At 35.9% G+C, this 17,880-nt stretch overlaps 1 protein-coding gene across 2 annotated transcripts in view; it reads left to right on the forward strand.

Annotated features, from left to right (window-relative positions):
- LOC5578647 (kinesin-like protein CG14535) overlaps positions 1-17,880 on the forward strand; it is a 562,809-nt gene that overhangs the window by 11,166 nt on the left and 533,763 nt on the right. For both annotated transcript variants that reach the window (XM_021846519.1, XM_021846520.1), the window contains exon 3: positions 8,315-8,800. The gene's annotated coding sequence lies outside the window, so the exon portion shown is untranslated. The remainder of the gene's footprint in view (positions 1-8,314; positions 8,801-17,880) is intronic.

A 17,880-nucleotide genomic window follows, 5' to 3' on the forward strand; every position in this document is an offset into this window, starting at 1 on the left:
CGTTCTTGGTATGAAACAATAAGTGTTTTCCATAGAAAAATCGATCATTTTGACTCGAGAATAGCTTATGAAAATGGCCTATAAAAACATTACGTTTTGTCCACTAGAAAAAATATGCTCTGAAATAAAATTTTATATTTTTTCATAAAAAATTCAAAAATAAAACTAAAATTTTAAATTACACCAAAACCCTAGTATTAATATTTTTCAAATTTTCACCATACAATCTTGATAGTAAACAGATGTTTGAGACAAAGTTTCACTATGAAAAAAATTTTATTAAAAAAGTTTTTCTAAGAAAACATTTAGGTCGATTTTCAAAATTTTGATATTTTGTCAAAATTAATACATTCTGCTGCTATAATAAGAATCTTGAAATTATTCTGAACCATAATGATTATTAAAATATTAAAATGAGCCATTTTAATTTGTTATTCGTGTCAATATGTTTAAATGAAACACGAAAATTATTCCAAATAATAAAGATAAAGGAATAATTCAAAAATTGCTACTTCTAGAGAAATTATACATACGATCATTATTACTCAGAATAATTTCAAGATTCCTATTATTTTACCTGAAAATTTAGAAAATTGGCCAAAAGTTGTTCTTAGACAATCTTTTTTATTAAAAGTTTCTTTACCATAAGACTTTGTCCCAAACATCTGTATACTATCAAGATTCTATGGTGAAAATTTAAAACATTTAAAAAAAGGGTTTTCGTGTAATTTAAAATTTAAGTTTTAGTTTTGAAGTTTTTATGAAAATAAATAAAATATTTTTTCAGTGTATATTTTTTTCGTATAGTCCAAGTGGATAACTACAACTTTTTCATGGAACATTTTTCTCTAACATCAACAGTTTCGGAGTTAAAACTTTTCAAATAAGTTGCATGCAATAATTTATTGACCATTTTCAAAAGTTATTCTTGAATCAAAATGATCAATTTTCTATGGAAAACACTTATTCTTGGTATTCGAAGGCTATCGAGCACTTCACTAGCGTTTTCCAACAACCTCTATTCCATTTTTTTAGCAAATTTACCTGTGATGCCATCAAAATTTCAACAAGGATTTTTCCAGGGATTGTACTAGGAATTCCTACAAGAATTCCATCAGGAATTTCCCCAGGAAATCCTCCAGGTGATGTTGCAAGAATTTTTTTAGGAATTCTATCAAAATTATTTCAGAATTTACTGTAAGGATTCCTTTAGAAATTCCTTTCGAAGTTCACCTGGAATTTCTCACGGGATTCCAGCAGGAGATACTCTAGAGATTCCTTTAAAAGGGTTGTAGGACATTTCCCAGAAAGTCAAACCCCAGAACGACATTCCCCAGAATGACGTTCCCCCGAAACCCATTCCCCAGAATGGGACATTTCCCAGAAATCCATTCCCCAGAATGGGATATTCCCCAGAAAACCATTCCCCAGAATAGGACATTCCCCAGAATGGGTTTTATACGTTTGTAAAGAGTGGAAAAAATTGGTAGTTTAGTTTTTTTGTCGTTAAGAAATGTACCCACTGAATTGATTCGAATTCCCAGAAGCTTCGAATCCCGGACACAGACTTCAATTCACCCAAAATATTATTTTGTCAAATTCATCATTATGAATCTCAAGCGAATAAAATCGGAATTGAGTTGAAAAATCTTTTGAACGGCGAGTGTTTGCTTCCTTTTTCTCAGGCAAACCATCGAAGCTGCCGTCCATAAATCACTTGGTCTTCTATGGAAGGGGGGGGGGTGTGGCATACAAATTTCAAAAAGTTTGTACGGTCAAAAAATCACGAAGGGGGAAAGAGGTGGTTTTGTGGCTAAGTGGTTTATCGGCAGACCCAACCATAATCTTAGGAGGAAAATGCTGTTTAAAAATTTTCTTAATTGTGTCTTAATTAATTTCATAATTGTGCTACTGTCGTTTCCCTGAATGCCACCTCTCCGAATGACCCGTTTCCCCGAATAGTGATGCAGTTCAAACAGGTGCAAGAATTGTCTTTAAGGACTGGGTGCTGAACTAGAATGAATGATTAGCAATTAAAAGAAGAAGATAATATAGATTTGAACGTCATCCTCGACTAAATATATCTTGCCAAAAATGCCAATGATGGTGAAACTCGAAAGAACCGCCAATCAAGTGAAGAAGAAAGATGACCGATTCATTATCACCTCGAAACACAAAAGTTATGATAATTATAAGAGCTAAAAACTTTTCGGAAACTAGGCTATTCGGGGAAACGGGTTGTTCGGGGCACTGGCATTCTGGGAACTGCCGTTCGGGGAAACGACATTTGGGAAACCGACGTTAGAGGAAAAGTAACTCAACCGTTTAACATAAGCTGTTCCTACATATGCCATACTGTGTTTTATGATCAAACTCGATCCAAGCTATTGTTTTTTTTGTTTTCATAGTTATTCTTCCTTCTTTTAAAATTGGCTGTTCTTTCTAATTGTACTTTCGAAGGGAGATTGGTGTAGTGTAATATGTCACAAAGGAAATTAATGGAATTTGTTTTTCGGCTTTCATGGCGTATTCTCCCTTCTTTTGAATATATGCTGTTCTTCCTAGGTTTATTGTCTAAATAATTAGGGATGGTACACATATTATGTCACGCTAAATTTTAACTTTTTCGACTAGAAAATCGTCAAAAAATATAAACATCGTCCAAATGGTTCGAATTACATTTCCGACCATAGGTGGTTAATTTTAAAGAATTTTTGATTTAAAGATTCTCCATTCAATAAATGAAAGACTGCAACAAACCGAAAGTCCTACCATTAAAAATAAAAAAAAAAACAATACGAAAATGTTTTACCTATGAAAATTATGGTTTTCCTCGAATTTTCCAGTTAGATGCATTCACTATTTACTATTTACCATTTTCCTGGATTTGAACACCTCAAAGATCTCTTGTTATTTTTTTTTTCCTGGGGAATGTCCCATTCTGGGGAATGGTTTTCTGGGGAATGTCCCATTCTGGGGAATGGATTTCTGGGGAATGTCCCATTCTGGGGAATGGCGTTCTGGGGAATGTCGTTCTGGGGAACGTCATTCTGGGAAATGTCGTACAATCCTTTAAAAGTTCTTCCAGGAAAACTACAAAAGTTTGTATCAGAAATTATTGTAAGGTTTCAGCAATTCCACCAGAAACCTAATCAGAATTTGCTGCATGGATTCCTGCAGAATTCCTCAGAATTTCTACAAGGATTCTATCGGTAGTTTCTCTAGTATTTAAAACACGAGTTTGCCCGGGAATTCCATAATTCTATAGATTTCTTCTACGAAGGATTCCATCAGAATTTTCTTCAGGGTTTCCTTCAGCATTTCCCCTAGGGATTCCATCGAAAATTTCTCTAAGGATTTCATCGGAAGTTTCTCTAGGGATTATAACGGAAATTTCTCTAGAGTTCTTCTGAAGATTTCATCAGAAGTTCTTCTAGAGATTTTACTTGGAGTTCTTTCAGGGATTTTATCTAGAATTCTTCCAGCGATTCCATCAGAAGTTCCTCCAGGGTTCCATCTGGAACTCCACCAGCGATTCTATCAGGAGTTCCTCCAGGAATTCTATCAGGAGTTCCCTTGGAAAATCCACCGGAAATACCCTCAGGGATTTTATCAGAAGTTTCTCTAGGGATTCCAACAGAGGATCTTCTAGGGATTTCATTTGGAGTTCCTCCAACGGTTCCATCAGGAGTTCCTTCAAGAATTTCTTATCTTTCCATCAGGAGTTTCTTCATAGATTCCACCTGGAATTCATCCAGAGATTAAGGTTTCATAGGGAGTTCTTCCAGAGACTCCATCAGGAATTCATTCAGGAATCTTACCATAAATTCCTCCAGAAATATCAATAGGAGTTATTATAGGGATTCCATCAGGACTTCTTTCAGAGATTCCACCTGGAGCTCCTCCGCGGATTACATCAGAAATTCTTCTAGGGATTACATCGGGAGTTCTTCCGGGGATAACATCAGGACCTCCTTAGATATTTTACCTGGAATTTCTTCAGGCGATCTATCAAAAGTTTCTCTAGTGATTTCATAAGAAGTTCTTTTTAATCTTTCCATAAAAGTTCTTGTAGAAATTGCATCAGGAGTTCCTCCAGGGTGCCCATTGGGAGTTTCTCCAGGAATTCTAAAAGAAGTTGCTCCAGAGATTACATCACAAGTTCATCAAGGAATTTTTCCAGGGATTGTACCAGGAATTCGTACAAGAATTTCATCAGAAATTTTGCAAGGAAACCCTCCAGGTAATAATGCAAGAAACTCTTTATCAAAATTATTTCAGGAATACTTTCAAAATTCCTTCGAGAATTCCTGTAAGGATTCTTTGAGAAATTTCTTCTGAAGATTACTTGGAATTTCTCACGGGATTCCATCAGGGATTGCTTAAACAGTTCTTCCAGGTGAACTACAAAAGTATCTATCAGAAGTTATTGTAAGGTTTCATCGATGCCACCAGAATCCCCATAAGAATTTGCTCCAAGGATTCCATCAGGAATTTCAGCAGGGATTTTTTCTAGAGATTCCATCAGAAGGTTATTTGAGGATTCCATTGGAAGTTCTGCTTTGGATTCCATCAGATGGTCCTCTAGGGATTTCATCAAAAGTTCTTCTAAGGATTCCATCAAGAGTACCTCTGGAGATTTCATCAGAAGTTCTTCTAAGGATTTCACCAAGAGTTCCTTCATCGATGTCATCAAGAATTCCTCTAGTGATTCTACTAGGAGATCCTTCAGATATTCCTCCTGAAATACCCTCAGGGATTTTGTCAGGAGTTTCTCTAAGGATTCCATAAGGAGAACTTCAAGGGATTACATAATGAGTTCCTTCAATGATTCCATCAGGAGTTCTTTCAAGAATATCTTTAGAAATTCCTTCAAGGATTCCATCAGGAGTTGTTTTAGAGATTCCACCTGACATTCCTCCAGAGATTATATCAGGAGTTCCCCAAGATATTACATCAGGAGTTCGTCAAGGAATTGCATGAGTATTTCTTCTAGGGAGATCATAAGGAGTTCTTCTAGGGATCACATCAGGAGTTCCATCAGGAATCTTATGAGTAATACCCCCAGGGACTACAACAGGAGTTCCTCTAGAGATTTCATCAGAAGTTCCTTCAGAGATTCCACCTGGAACTATCAGGAGTTTCTCCAGGGATTATAAAACAGGAATTCCTTCAGAGATTCCTCCTAAAATACCCTCATGGATTTTATCAGGAGTTCCTCTAAGGATTCCATCAGAAAATCTACTAGGGGTTACATATAGAATTCCTTAAATTTTTCCATCCGGAGTTCCTTTAAGAATATCTTTAGGGATTCCTCCAAGGATTCCATCAGAAGTTCCTCTAGAGATTTCACCGAGAATACCTCCAGAGATAACATCAGGAGTTCTTCAAAAAATTCCATCAGGGTTTCTTCTAGAAATATCATAAGGAGTTCTTCTTGGGATCTTATTAGGAGTTCCATTAGGAATTTAGTGAGAAATTCCTCCAGAGATTGCAACAGGAGTTCCTCTAGAGACTCCATCAGAATATTCCACCTGGAATTCTTCCATAGATTATATCAGGAGTTTCTCAAGGAAATGCATCAGGATTCCTTTTAGGGAGTACCTCCAGAGAATCTATCAGAAATTTCTTTGGGAATCTTACCAGGAATTCCTCCAGAAATTTCAATAGAAGTTCCTATAGAGATTTCATCAGGGCCAGAGTTCTATAAGGAATCTTACCAGGATTTCAATAGGAGTTCCTATAGGGATTCTATCAGGAGTTCCTTCAGAGATTCCACCTGGAATTCCTCCGGGGGTTACATCAGAAACTCTTCTAGGGATTACATCGGGAGTTCTTAGGGGGTTTACATCAGCAATTATTTTAGGGACTGCGTTAGTAGTTCCTTTAGATATTTCTCCAGGCATTCAAAAATATATCTAGAGATTTCATGAGAAATTCCTCTAAGTCTTTCCACAAGAGCTCCTTCCAAAAGGAGTTCTTCCAGGGAATTTCACCTGGAATTCCTACAGGGGTTCTTTCGGAAGTTCCTTTAAGGATTTCATAAGGATTTCCTTTGGAGATTACACCTGAAATTCTTCTGGAGATTATATCATAGGTTCTGCAATAAATTCCATCAAAGTGTATTCTTGGGATTTTGTAAGGAGTTCCGCCAGACGTCACGAATCCAGGGATCTCATCAGGAGTTTCTTCATATATTCCATTAGGAGTTCCTCCTGAGAAAACAGCAAGAATTCCTCCAGGAACTACATCGGGATTTTTCTACAGATTTCATCAGGAGTTCCTCCAGCTTGTCCATATGCTCCTTCAGAGATTCTACCAATAATACTACAGGATTTTTATTAAGAGTTTTCGTAGGGATTCCATAAATCAGAAGTTCTTTCAAAGATTTCTTCAACATTTTCTTCAGGGATTTCATCAGAAGTTCTTCATGGATTCTATGGGGAATACTACTAAAATTTCATAATGAAATCCTCCTGGGATTCAATCGTGACAATTTCTAAGATTCCATCAAAAGTTGTGTCAGGGGTTCTATAAGGAATTCTTCTATAGGATCCTTCGTGAATTTCTGGATTCCATCAGGCTAATCTGGATTTCATCAGGCTATTTACTACGGATTACTACTGGGGTTCTACCAGATTTTTTTTTTCCAGGGGTTTCTCAAGGGAACTATTCAATTCCATGAATTCTCCAAGGGAGTTCTCCCGGAATACCTCAATAGATTCCTTCCGAAATTTTTCGTAGGATTTTTAGTAGAATTCAAAAAACGAATTCCTTCAGGGATTCCTCCAAGAATCAATTCGATAAATTCTCCACCAGGGATTTCCCTGAGGATTCCATCAAAGGTTCTTCCATGGATTTCATCTGGAATTCTTCCACGCAATTTTCCAGGATTTCCATTAGGAAAACCTCCAAAGATTTCAGCTGATATTTTCATAGAATACCATCGCTATTTTTGTTTTTTTTTTTCAAAAAATTCCACCAATATTTTTCCGGTAATTTCGCGGGAATTCAAAAAATCGTCCGGAGGTTCCTTCAAAACTTTCTGAAAAAAATCCTCCAAGGTCGAATTTCTCAAGAGATTCGACTACAATTTTCTATGAAGATTCCACTAGTTATTCCTTCAAAGATAATGTGACCAGATGTGTCCCGGAAAAAATCCGGGACGCTTGTCGGATCTCATCCCCAATGAAGCACTGCCTATATCTGATGTGCAATTTACATTCATATTCAATCTAAAACATGTACTAAATACAAAGTTATTTGAAATAAAAAGTATTGACACAATACTGTCAAGTTAAAAACTGCTCTGTCCCGGATAATCCGGGACGTCTGGTCACTTTATTCAAAGATTTCACTAGTTTCTCTCATTATTTCACCAGTAAGTTTTCGAGAGTATGTAATGATTCCCCAAAAATATAAGCCACCGATCGATAGAACCTGTTTGATCGCCAAACAATATTAGAGCGCTTGAAACCTCCTTCCTTTTGGCTGTCTTGGTAGTGTCATTCTGAAAACACACCCAAGCCATTCCCATAGGGGACGTTAGCCACAAGACAAGACGTTTCAAGTAATACTGTTTCATATGGTATGCCCTCTTCAACATCTAATCCAATTTCTCTTGCTGTTCCCTTACGGTACCTATCCATCTAGTATTCATTGCTTCCTTCTCCATGCTCCCTCTTACTTCAAGCAAAATAGACCGATATGCTGATAAACAAATTCAAAAAAAAAAAAAAAAAACTGGGAATATCATCACAGTTTTGCCAGAGTTTCAACCAGAAAAAATACCAGTGTTTTGTTAGAGGTTTTACCAGACAATACTTCAAAGATTTCACTTGAATATGTATTCTTGGAATTTATGCAGGGTAATCAGAAATTCACCCAGGGAAATAATAAAAAAAAACCAAAAAGTCCACCACAATATTTTTTCCTAATAAACCATCCATATTTCCGCAAGACAATCTACCAGGAATTCCGAGAAGAAAAAGCTAGAAAATGTTCCTTCCTCTACTTTAGGTATTCCATCAGGTATTCCATCTCCGACAATATACGACATCCAGGGATTCCAATGATATTTACTCTGAGGATTGAACAAAGCATTTCTCTGAATGCCTCCAGGTTGAATCCCTGAGAATTCCCTGGAAAAAATCCTAAACATATCTCTAGAATACCTTTTAACAATACTTTGCTCCTCCCCGTTGGAAAACTTGGCTACGCCCATGATTTCACATTTCGCTACCTAGGACAGCCATAATTAGAAGTTTGAGAAAGAAAGGAAAATTAAATAACAAAATTTAAATATATTCCATAGCCGTGAGTGTAACTTTCTGTGAGCAAAAGGTGATATAAGAAAATTAAACAAAATACAACAGAAGTTCGTAGAGCTCCAAATCTGCGAAGAAGTCGATACCGAGATATGTGAGAAAACAACAATCGCCACAAAAAAGTGTAATTAAATTTGTGCAGTTTCACATAATTAATAATTTACGCCGAGCACAACTGTAACGAAGCGAGCTTGTAAAACCCCAACATCGCCAAGAAAAAGGGAATAAAGTTGATTTTTTCGCTGTTGACGGCGCTCATTATTGTGACCGGTAGAAGCTGGTGAGCGAAAAGTTGTCGTCTCGTCTACAGACGACAAGGAAAATTCGGCATCGAGGCGTGAATGTGCGAAAATTGGCGCCTCTGGCAGCAGTAGCAGCAGCAGAAAAAAAAACAAGTGTGGAAAGTGCGGAGGCTGGTGAGAACTGCCCAATTTGTGGATTAAAACGACACTTAAACTGTGCGTGAGACAAAGGTAAGCAAACAGCAATTTTTTGACATATTTTTTTACTGCTTTTATGTGGCTTGTCTACAACGCAATTAAAACCATGTATAGGCCATTTGGACGGAGTGCAAATTTATTTTTTCGTGGCATTTATGGAAGCCATTTCTCATGCCGGAACAATATGATGTTTTAAGCTTGGCATTTCGCTTTTTTAACGGGTGGTTTTGTGATGGATTTTTAATTACACAACTTGATGAGAGGCGGACAAAGTTGTGAATCTCATAATCCTGTGTAAGCCACAAGAGATATCCATCTCACCCTTGAATGCGTCATTGAATCTGTGTGAGGTATGAAGTTTTGAGTGCTTTTTATTCTTTGTACAGGTAAGGTTGTGGGTTTCATCTCATACAATCATCATACAGGCTTCTTACCTTACGTAGAAGATTATCCACATATTTAAAACGCTCAATAACGCTCCGTTTTTAAAACTTCCAAGAGCAGACAGAATTTGTGTACGCACATCACGAGGATACGGCGCGCACTAAATCCAAAGCATTGTTCTTATGTGCTTAGGATTGGTACTTCCAAAATCAATGGTCCCTCTATTATCGAGTGATGGAAATTTGACTGTATAAAATCTGTTCTACATATGAGCAGACCAATTTATGGATTGATCTTAATCTTTTAAGTTTCAATGGTCACTAGCATAATTTAAACCTTTAAACTCCATGCGAATGACTTTAACGTAAATTCATCCCTCATTCTATCAACGCACATCCCTCGTACTAAGAAAAAGGATTAATTTACATCTGGAAAATATCATCTCCTGTTTCACAATGATATCGTTTGCACCACCAGGATGGGTTGAATCGCACCGACCGCTAGGGCACAACTCAGTGAGTACTTTTTTCACGAACTGAATACCATATCTCCACACTGGATAGAGTGGGGGAATGAATGAAAAATAGCCCCGGGCAGCCAGAAATTGTACCCGGGCTTCCATCAGATAAAAGATCAACATCTCTGAAATGAGCTCATTTCATACGCAAACCTTCCCGGTTCCGGTACTGCCAGGTTAGCTACGGTTGATGACGGGAGATCTAGCCAAACCGACCGACATACATAAACAAGTCCCGACTTTGCAAAAATGATGACTTTTGACTTCTATAAAATCCCATATGTTGCCTCGGTGGGAAGCAACCTCTTGGAACATTATTGACATTGAGATCAGTGACATTTGAAAGCAGGGTGAAAGGCTTTCATGGCTGAGCTACGAAGTTGCGAGTCGCATGGCCGCCGGGCATTAGCTGTCGTAAATGAGAGAGTTAGAGGGGCCTCACCGTAAAAATAGCTTCCAATAGTAACATAAAAAAATAAAACAGGGTCAAAAGTTCGTCCATAATGAAGTAATTATTATTTGTAGGAAAACTATAATAGTTAAATAGGAAAATTCCTCACAGTAGACTTTCAGCTTCAATTTTGCCGAACCAACTTGTGTCGAAATATATACCCGTGTTTAGCTATAACTAAGTATTTCAAAATTGATTGTCTTAAACGAACTTTTGCCCCAACGGTGGAGCAAGAGTTCGAAACTAGTGTGGGGACAAGTTAGCTGGCTGAAACATTAAAAAAATCCATATTTTGTTACATAAAAACCTTTTACCTTTTAAAAAAATGCTTTCTTTTTCTTAGGCATATTTTAATAAACTGAAAGGTTCTTCTTCTTCTTATTTCTGGCGTTACGTCCCCACTTGGACAGCGCCTGCATCTCAGCTTAGTGTTCTAATGAGCACTTCCACAGTTATTAACTGTGAGCTTACTATGCCAATGACCATTTTTGCATGCGTATATCGTGTGGCAGGTACAATGATACTTTAAGCCCTGGGAAGTCGTACTTTTTCTCGTTCGGTAGATTAATTTGGCCTTTTGCCTGATCGGCCATTTTGAGAATTCAAACGTGACTGCTCGTCGTAAACTTTGTCGAAGGTATGAATCAGTATAAAAATGTTCTTTGATTCAAACCCTTTGTCAGCACCAATACTCAGATATATAACCTCTAAACCATACTCATACAAATGATTTTCCACACCCCTCTCAGTCGTATCTCACACACACTTTTTGAAATTGATATTTAATGCGCGTTATACCAATACTCATTCAATTTGCTACCGCGAGCGAGAATCATACTTTGATCTATAAAGAGTTTTGCAAACGCTTCAAAGCTCACTTGTCATAGTTCCTTGATTAGACTTCCTTGATCCCACTCATACACAGACTATCCATCTGATTTGATTGAAAGTGACAGAAAATTGCAATCTGAATGCATAGTGAATAAGAGATTTTCTTTGCTGTTTATTGGAGGTGAAACTCAAGATAAGCATCTTAGATTATTTATTTAATCTTTTCTAGTCCAGGAATACTCTACCATACATTTTTTTTATTTTCTGCCAAAGATCTCCACAGAAATCATTCGAAGGTATTATTAACAGGCCGGTAAATATTTCTTGAAGAATCTGTCAAAAATCTATTAAGGAACTCTAAAGTCTAATGCCAAGGATCTGCTAAGCTATCTCTCAGCCAATTTTGGCCAGGAATTCTTAGTAGCATACGTCAAAGAGTTTGACGAGCAAAAGATTCGCATACGGCCCATGTATTTCGCCTTGGATTCATCTAGATGTTTTCTTCCGGCTTTCAAAGAGTTTCTTCTAAATCACTTGGTTTATTTCCAAACTGCATTCCTCGAAGTATCTTGAATTCCACCAACAAGTCATATGCAATACCTTAAAGTGTTTTTTGTTTTGTAATTTAAGAATCCTGGCACAAAATTTCTCGAGACACAATAAATCTTTTCATGATTTTTTTTCATGTGACAGCAGAGTTAATTGTGAAGTTAATATCCGTCTAATATGGCACCTTCTAAAATTCTTCTGCAATTTTTTTTAAATTGCTCCTTCTGGAAATCTGCTTCATATTTTTCATGCATTTGCTCGCAAACTCGATCAGTAGATATTTCCGGATTTTCGCTTTATGAGTTATATATTTTTTAGAAACCACTTGAGGATTTCTTTTTTGTTCCCTTCAAAATTCGTCCAGATTTTTCTTAAGTAATTTCTTAATAAACATATCCTGATAACTGTCATGAGACTAATGAATAATTCCATAAACTCATTCACAAATCCCTTCAGAAACCCTTTTTCAGGCATTTTTGTAGGAAATCTTTGATGACAAATAAAAAAAATCCTTCAGGGGTTTCTCATTTTTTCTGCTTCTTCTTCTTCTTCTTCTTTCTGGCATTACGTCCCTACTGGGACAGAGCCTGCTTCTCAGCTAAGTGTTCTTATGAGCACTTCCACAGTTATTAACTGAGAGCTTACTATGCCAATGACCATTTTTGCATGTGTATATCGTGTGGCAGGTACGAAGATACTCTATGCCCTGGGAAGTCGAGAAAATTTCCAACCCGAAAAGATCCTCGACCGGTGGGATTCGAACCCACGACCCTCAGCTTGGTCTTGCTGAATAGCTGCGCGTTTTACCGCTACGGCTATCTGGGCCCTGCTAGAATTTTTAAAAAATTTACGATAAACTCAAATATATAAGCATGTTTAGATGTTCCACAGGAAACTGCTAAGAATATCGAAGGAATTTTTCACGGACAAATCTCAATCTAAAACTAGAATCTCACTTTGAATTGGAAAGCATTGCCTTAGGCAAAGATTACCGAAGAAATGTTCCTAGAAACTACGCTGATGCTTTTATCCAAAGAATTTCTTCAGAAATACGTTTCGAACTTCTTCAAAAAAGTTTGTAAAATATCTCCGATAACTGAAATTTATTTGGATATTTCTTTTTTATTCTCAAAAGTTCTTACAAAAAAAAAATGGAAACACTCAAAAGCTTTTTCAGAAAAATAATTTAAGGTTTTTACCGGAAGTACCTCAAGTGATATAATATTTTATTAATAAATTATATCGGAAACGTATCGCATTGCCCATAAGTTAATTCTTTGATTTCTACCGGAAAAGGTCTCATTTTTCTTAGAATTCCTAAAGGTATTCCAACAGATTTTTTTTAAAGTAAATGAAATCTCAACTTCAGAATACAAAGGAATTTTATCAATAATCTAAGAAGCAATAGGTTGCTTTATAAATCTTTGAAGCAATTCCTGAAAGAATATTTGAAATATTACTAAACGAAAAACACAACACGGATGTAGAAGAAATTTTGTAGGAATTTCTTCAAATCATACTTGTATAGATTTCATCAAGAATTTCCTAAAATACTCCTCAGGAAGTAGATCGATGGAAGAAAACCTGATGGAGTCCCAGAAAAGTTACCAAAAGTAGTGTCTTCAATATATCTTGAGAATATCTCAAGAAAAAATGGAATATGAAATAATTCTTTGAACAAATCTTCAATTAACTCCTGAAAATACATTGATATTTATTTCTCTGAATCGATCACTAGAGTAATGCCAAGTGTAATCCTTTAAAAATTTCAAGAACAAGTATTTGAAGGTATGTCTGTTTTCGAATTAACGCGGTTTTTAATTGACGCGCCTTTTTTTTAAGCGGAACATGGACTGACATAAAAAAAACTTTAGTATACTCGGAGGAAAAAAAAACAAAATACAGGGATCCGTCGACATTGTCATGGGAGATTTTCTGTCGAATTCCTTGAAAAGTCCGTAAAGAACCTGGAGAAATTCTTAAGTTTCTTATTTACATGAACTCTACCTACAGACGAAAACCATGTCAAATCGATCAGTCACTCGACCATCTTCGATTTGCAGTAAATTTTGCACGCATTTTTGAAATGGTAGAATAAGTCTTTTCCATATAAAAATCAATTATTTTGACTCGAGAATAACTTTCGAAAATTGCCTGTAAGTTTTTGCTTGCAATTTATTTGAAAAATTCTAACTCCGAAACATTTGATTTTAAAGAAAAATGTTCTATGAAGAAGTTGTAGTGAACCATTTGACTATAAGAAAAAAAAATATATTGAAAATTGTATATTTTTTCATCAAATAGGGGGGTCTGTAGCCTTGAGGTTACGCTTCCGCTTCATAAGCGGAAGGTCATGGGTTCGATTCCCAGCCCCTCCACAAAAAACCCGTCCAGCCACCAGAAGACGCCTCACGGAGGACCGTGCTTTGGGGAGCACCTCCTTTCTCCGTCAGTCTCAGATGGTGACTGAGACAAACTGACCCTCTTCGCAGGCAACTAGCCTCACTAACAGCAGAGCTCTCTCCTACCTGCTCGGTGTGAGAGTAAAAGAGTAGGAGAGAGTGAAAGTAAGATGTAAATAATAGATAAGTTGAAAATAGATCTGTATCGATAAAGAAGAAGCTACAGATCAAATCAAGACTAACAATTCAAAAGGCCTCATCTCCAAAAAGTAAACAATGAGAAAAATTCAATCTTGTTTTGTCAAACAATAAATCAAATTTAAATTGTGAATTTAAGCATTGTATGTTATTTTATCGTCCAGAAAGTCGATGGATAAACTGATTTATAGCTATGAATATTCATTACTATCATTTTAGCAAAAAATTCTGTTAAAAAATCGAGTCAAAGGAAATGAGGCTTTTATTTAACCAAAAGCTGTGCAGCCCTTTTCTTTTGTGCCCATAGACGCCGGCCGACGCTGATGAGCCCTATGAGTTGACGCCTTTGTTTACTCTAAAATGTGTTGAGGCCTTCTAGTTGTGGCTTGTTTTTTCATCATCTTCTGATGTGGCCTTTTGAAAATCATTCAAAATTGATGATGAAATAAGAACTTTGAAGTGTAGAAGAGTGTTAAGTGGTGAAGTAAAGTACATGGAGATCCTTACAGCAAGATAAGATTCGTGTGGTCGATTAAATATGTGATTGATTGAACCCTTCGTCATCCATGAAAATTATGTATGTGCTACGCGAGTTTGTCGTCGAGAAAATGTATGGAAATATTGGTTCAATTGAAGTAATATTGCAATTGAACGTTATTTTTCATGCAATTGAAACCAAATCCTGTTTTTGTTGATAATTTGTGAAGTACAGACAGGCTGACACAGGTATTATTAGGTAGTTTGATACAAAATACATCAGTCTACAGGAACCCGATAATGTTCGCCGTTTAGACAACCATTGTATAACCTGCATCTACTTAGTGAATTTGGAACGTTTTTCGCAATCTACATTGCAATTTTGATGTTTGTTTAACAGGCCTCAATTCGGTTTCCGTCAGATATAGAAATGAGGCCTTTTTGAGAGAAGGCCGCATTTGCGATGAATATCCTGGTTAGCGGAAAATGAGATGGGGCCTTTTAGAAAAATGTTATTTTTAAATGACTATTGTATGTTTTAGTAAGAATAGGCTCTTATACACTGAAATCAGCAGAAAACCGATTTGTTTACATTTTGGACTTGAGGCCTTTTCAATTGTTGGTCTTGAAATGATTCCGGCACAGTAGTGGCCACGAGCACAGAGTGCCTTATAAAAAAAAAAAAAAAAAATTTCATCAAAAATTAAAAAAATAAAACTTAAATTTTAAAAAGCATTAAAATTTAAGTTTTATTATTTTCCTTATAATCACCATCTTGATAGTAAACAAATGTTGGGGACAAAGTTTCATGATAAAGGAATTTTTTATAAAAAAGTTTTCCAAGATTTTCAAAAATTTGTTTTTTTTTAGTCGTAATAAGTACGTTCTGCATGTACGTAGCATCACAACGTACTAATAACGACAATTAGAATAATGACATATGAGAAAATAATAAGAATTTTGAAATTATTGTGAATCATAATGATTATATTGATAACTTCTCTAGAAGAGCCATTTTCGAATTATATCAAGATCAATGCCAAAAATATTATTTAAATAATTAAATGAGCAATTTCCATAAGTTATTCGCGATTCTCCATAATATCGAGTGAATAGGCCATATTTCTCTCTATCAACTTATTTTTCATGATTAAGATTCGTGAATAACTTATGAAAATGGCCTATTTTATTTCTAAGATTTTTTTCTGCATTGATCTTGATATAATTGTAGAATGGCTACTTCTAGAGAAGTTATCTATGTTATCATTACGGTTCAGAATAATTACAAGATTTTTATTGTATCATCAGAACGTATTTATTTTGAAAAAAAAAAAACAAAATATCGAAAATCGACCAAAAGTTAGTCGGTATTTAGACATACTGCATAAAGTGTTTTTAAAGAGTTTCAGAAAAATGTACCCCATGTATATAAAATATCAAAATATTTGCATTGTTTGCTGTAATATATCTATTTGAAGAAACATCGGTTTCATAATAGCATCGGAAAAATCAGAATTGATTATTCTTAACATAACTTTAGAACACCAAAAAATCATCAAGCCCGGTCGGTCCGAACACGGACCGATTGTTCTTGGAAAAATATTTTATTCAAAAATATTCCATCATGAAACTTTGTCCCAAACATCTTTTTACTATCTAAATTCTATGAAGAAAATAAAAAAAAAATGATATATATTTATTAAGATTTATTAATTGATATATATATATTGATATATGATATGGGGGCCCAGATAGCCGTAGCGGTAAACGCGTAGCTATTCAGCAAGACCAAGCTGAGGGTCGTGGGTTTGAATCCCACCGGTCGAGGATCTTTTCGGGTTGGAAATTTTCTCGACTCCCCAGGGCATAGAGTGTCTTCGTACCTGCCACACGATATACGCATGCAATAATGGTCATTGGCATAGTAAGCTCTCAGTTAATAACTGTGGAAGTGCTCATAAGAACACTAAGCTGAGAAGCAGGCACGTTAGAAAAGAAGAATGATGTATGATATTTATAATTTTTTCATGAAAAAAAAAAATGAAATATTTTGTCAGTGTATATTTTTTCTGTAGTCCAAACGGTTCACAAAAACTTCTTCATAGAACATTTTTCGCTAAAATCAACTGTTTCGGGGTTGGAATTTGTCAAATAAATTGCATGCAAAAGCTTCTAGGCCATTTTCAAAAGTTATTCGTGAGTTAAAATAATCCATTTTTCTATGGAAAACACTTATTCCCCCATGCCAAAGTCATGTGCAAAATTCAGCCTAAATCGAAAATTATCGAGCACGATTTTCATTTTTTTCCGACTCGTTCCTGGATGGAACTCGTCAATAGAATCTACAGACTCAGCCAACAGCAGCTCCACTCAGAGGAAAATTCCATTAAAAATTGTTACCTTCCCAACTCCGCGAGGCCTGTTTTGTTCTGGCGGGTCACTTGAGAATTTTTTTATAGTGTGCATAGCAGCAAGAAAGAAAGATTAACAGGAAAAATCATCGCACTTCGTTGGACTCTGGCTCGAATCGTTTGAGGATTTGTGTGGTGTATTTTGAGTTCAGTTGAGTTGAGAAACCTCTATTTTCGCACCCCAGAAACATTTCTGTTAAGGGTCGGTCCTTTTATTAGGTAGGGCGATTTTTTGGATTTTTCAACCCCCTTCCCCCCATGATAAGATTTGTTGTATGAAAATAAAAAATAAATTGTAAAGCCCGTAAGAAATCTCAAACCCCCCCTCCCCCCATAAACCCTTACGTATTTAACGGACGACCCCTAAGCCTTGCCTCACTATGAAAAATGGAAATGTCCGTTATAGTTTAACGTTTCAAGCAAAATGCGAGCAGATGTTGCGAATAAACTTATAAAGTCACTTGTCCTTCTTGGATGAAATCCTAACTACACCCATAAATAAACTACACAGCTAAAAAAAAGTTGGCATATGATTGTATGCAGGCCCTTTAAATCAACATCCCGAGCAAAATCATATCACAACCACATAACACAGTGATAACAAGACATACATCATGTATTCGTTTTGTTATTTTTTTTTGTATCAATAGAAAGACTCTTGTTTTCAATGATTTTCGAGTAGTCAGATCGAGGAAGTCATCAACGGGTGTATAACGCCAAACATTTGTTATCATAATTCGATCTTTATAACTAAGATAATGAGTTATCAATTAGGGAAATTGTGTGTATAACAAAAATTGTTATCAATTTGTTTCAAATGATAACACAAATGAGCTATTTATATGATATCTTGAGTTTAAACTTTTGTTATCACGTTGCCTGCTTCTTCAACC

This window comes from Aedes aegypti, chromosome 2 (assembly GCF_002204515.2).
Source record: "Aedes aegypti strain LVP_AGWG chromosome 2, AaegL5.0 Primary Assembly, whole genome shotgun sequence".
In the NCBI taxonomy this organism is placed as follows: Eukaryota; Metazoa; Arthropoda; class Insecta; order Diptera; family Culicidae; genus Aedes; species Aedes aegypti.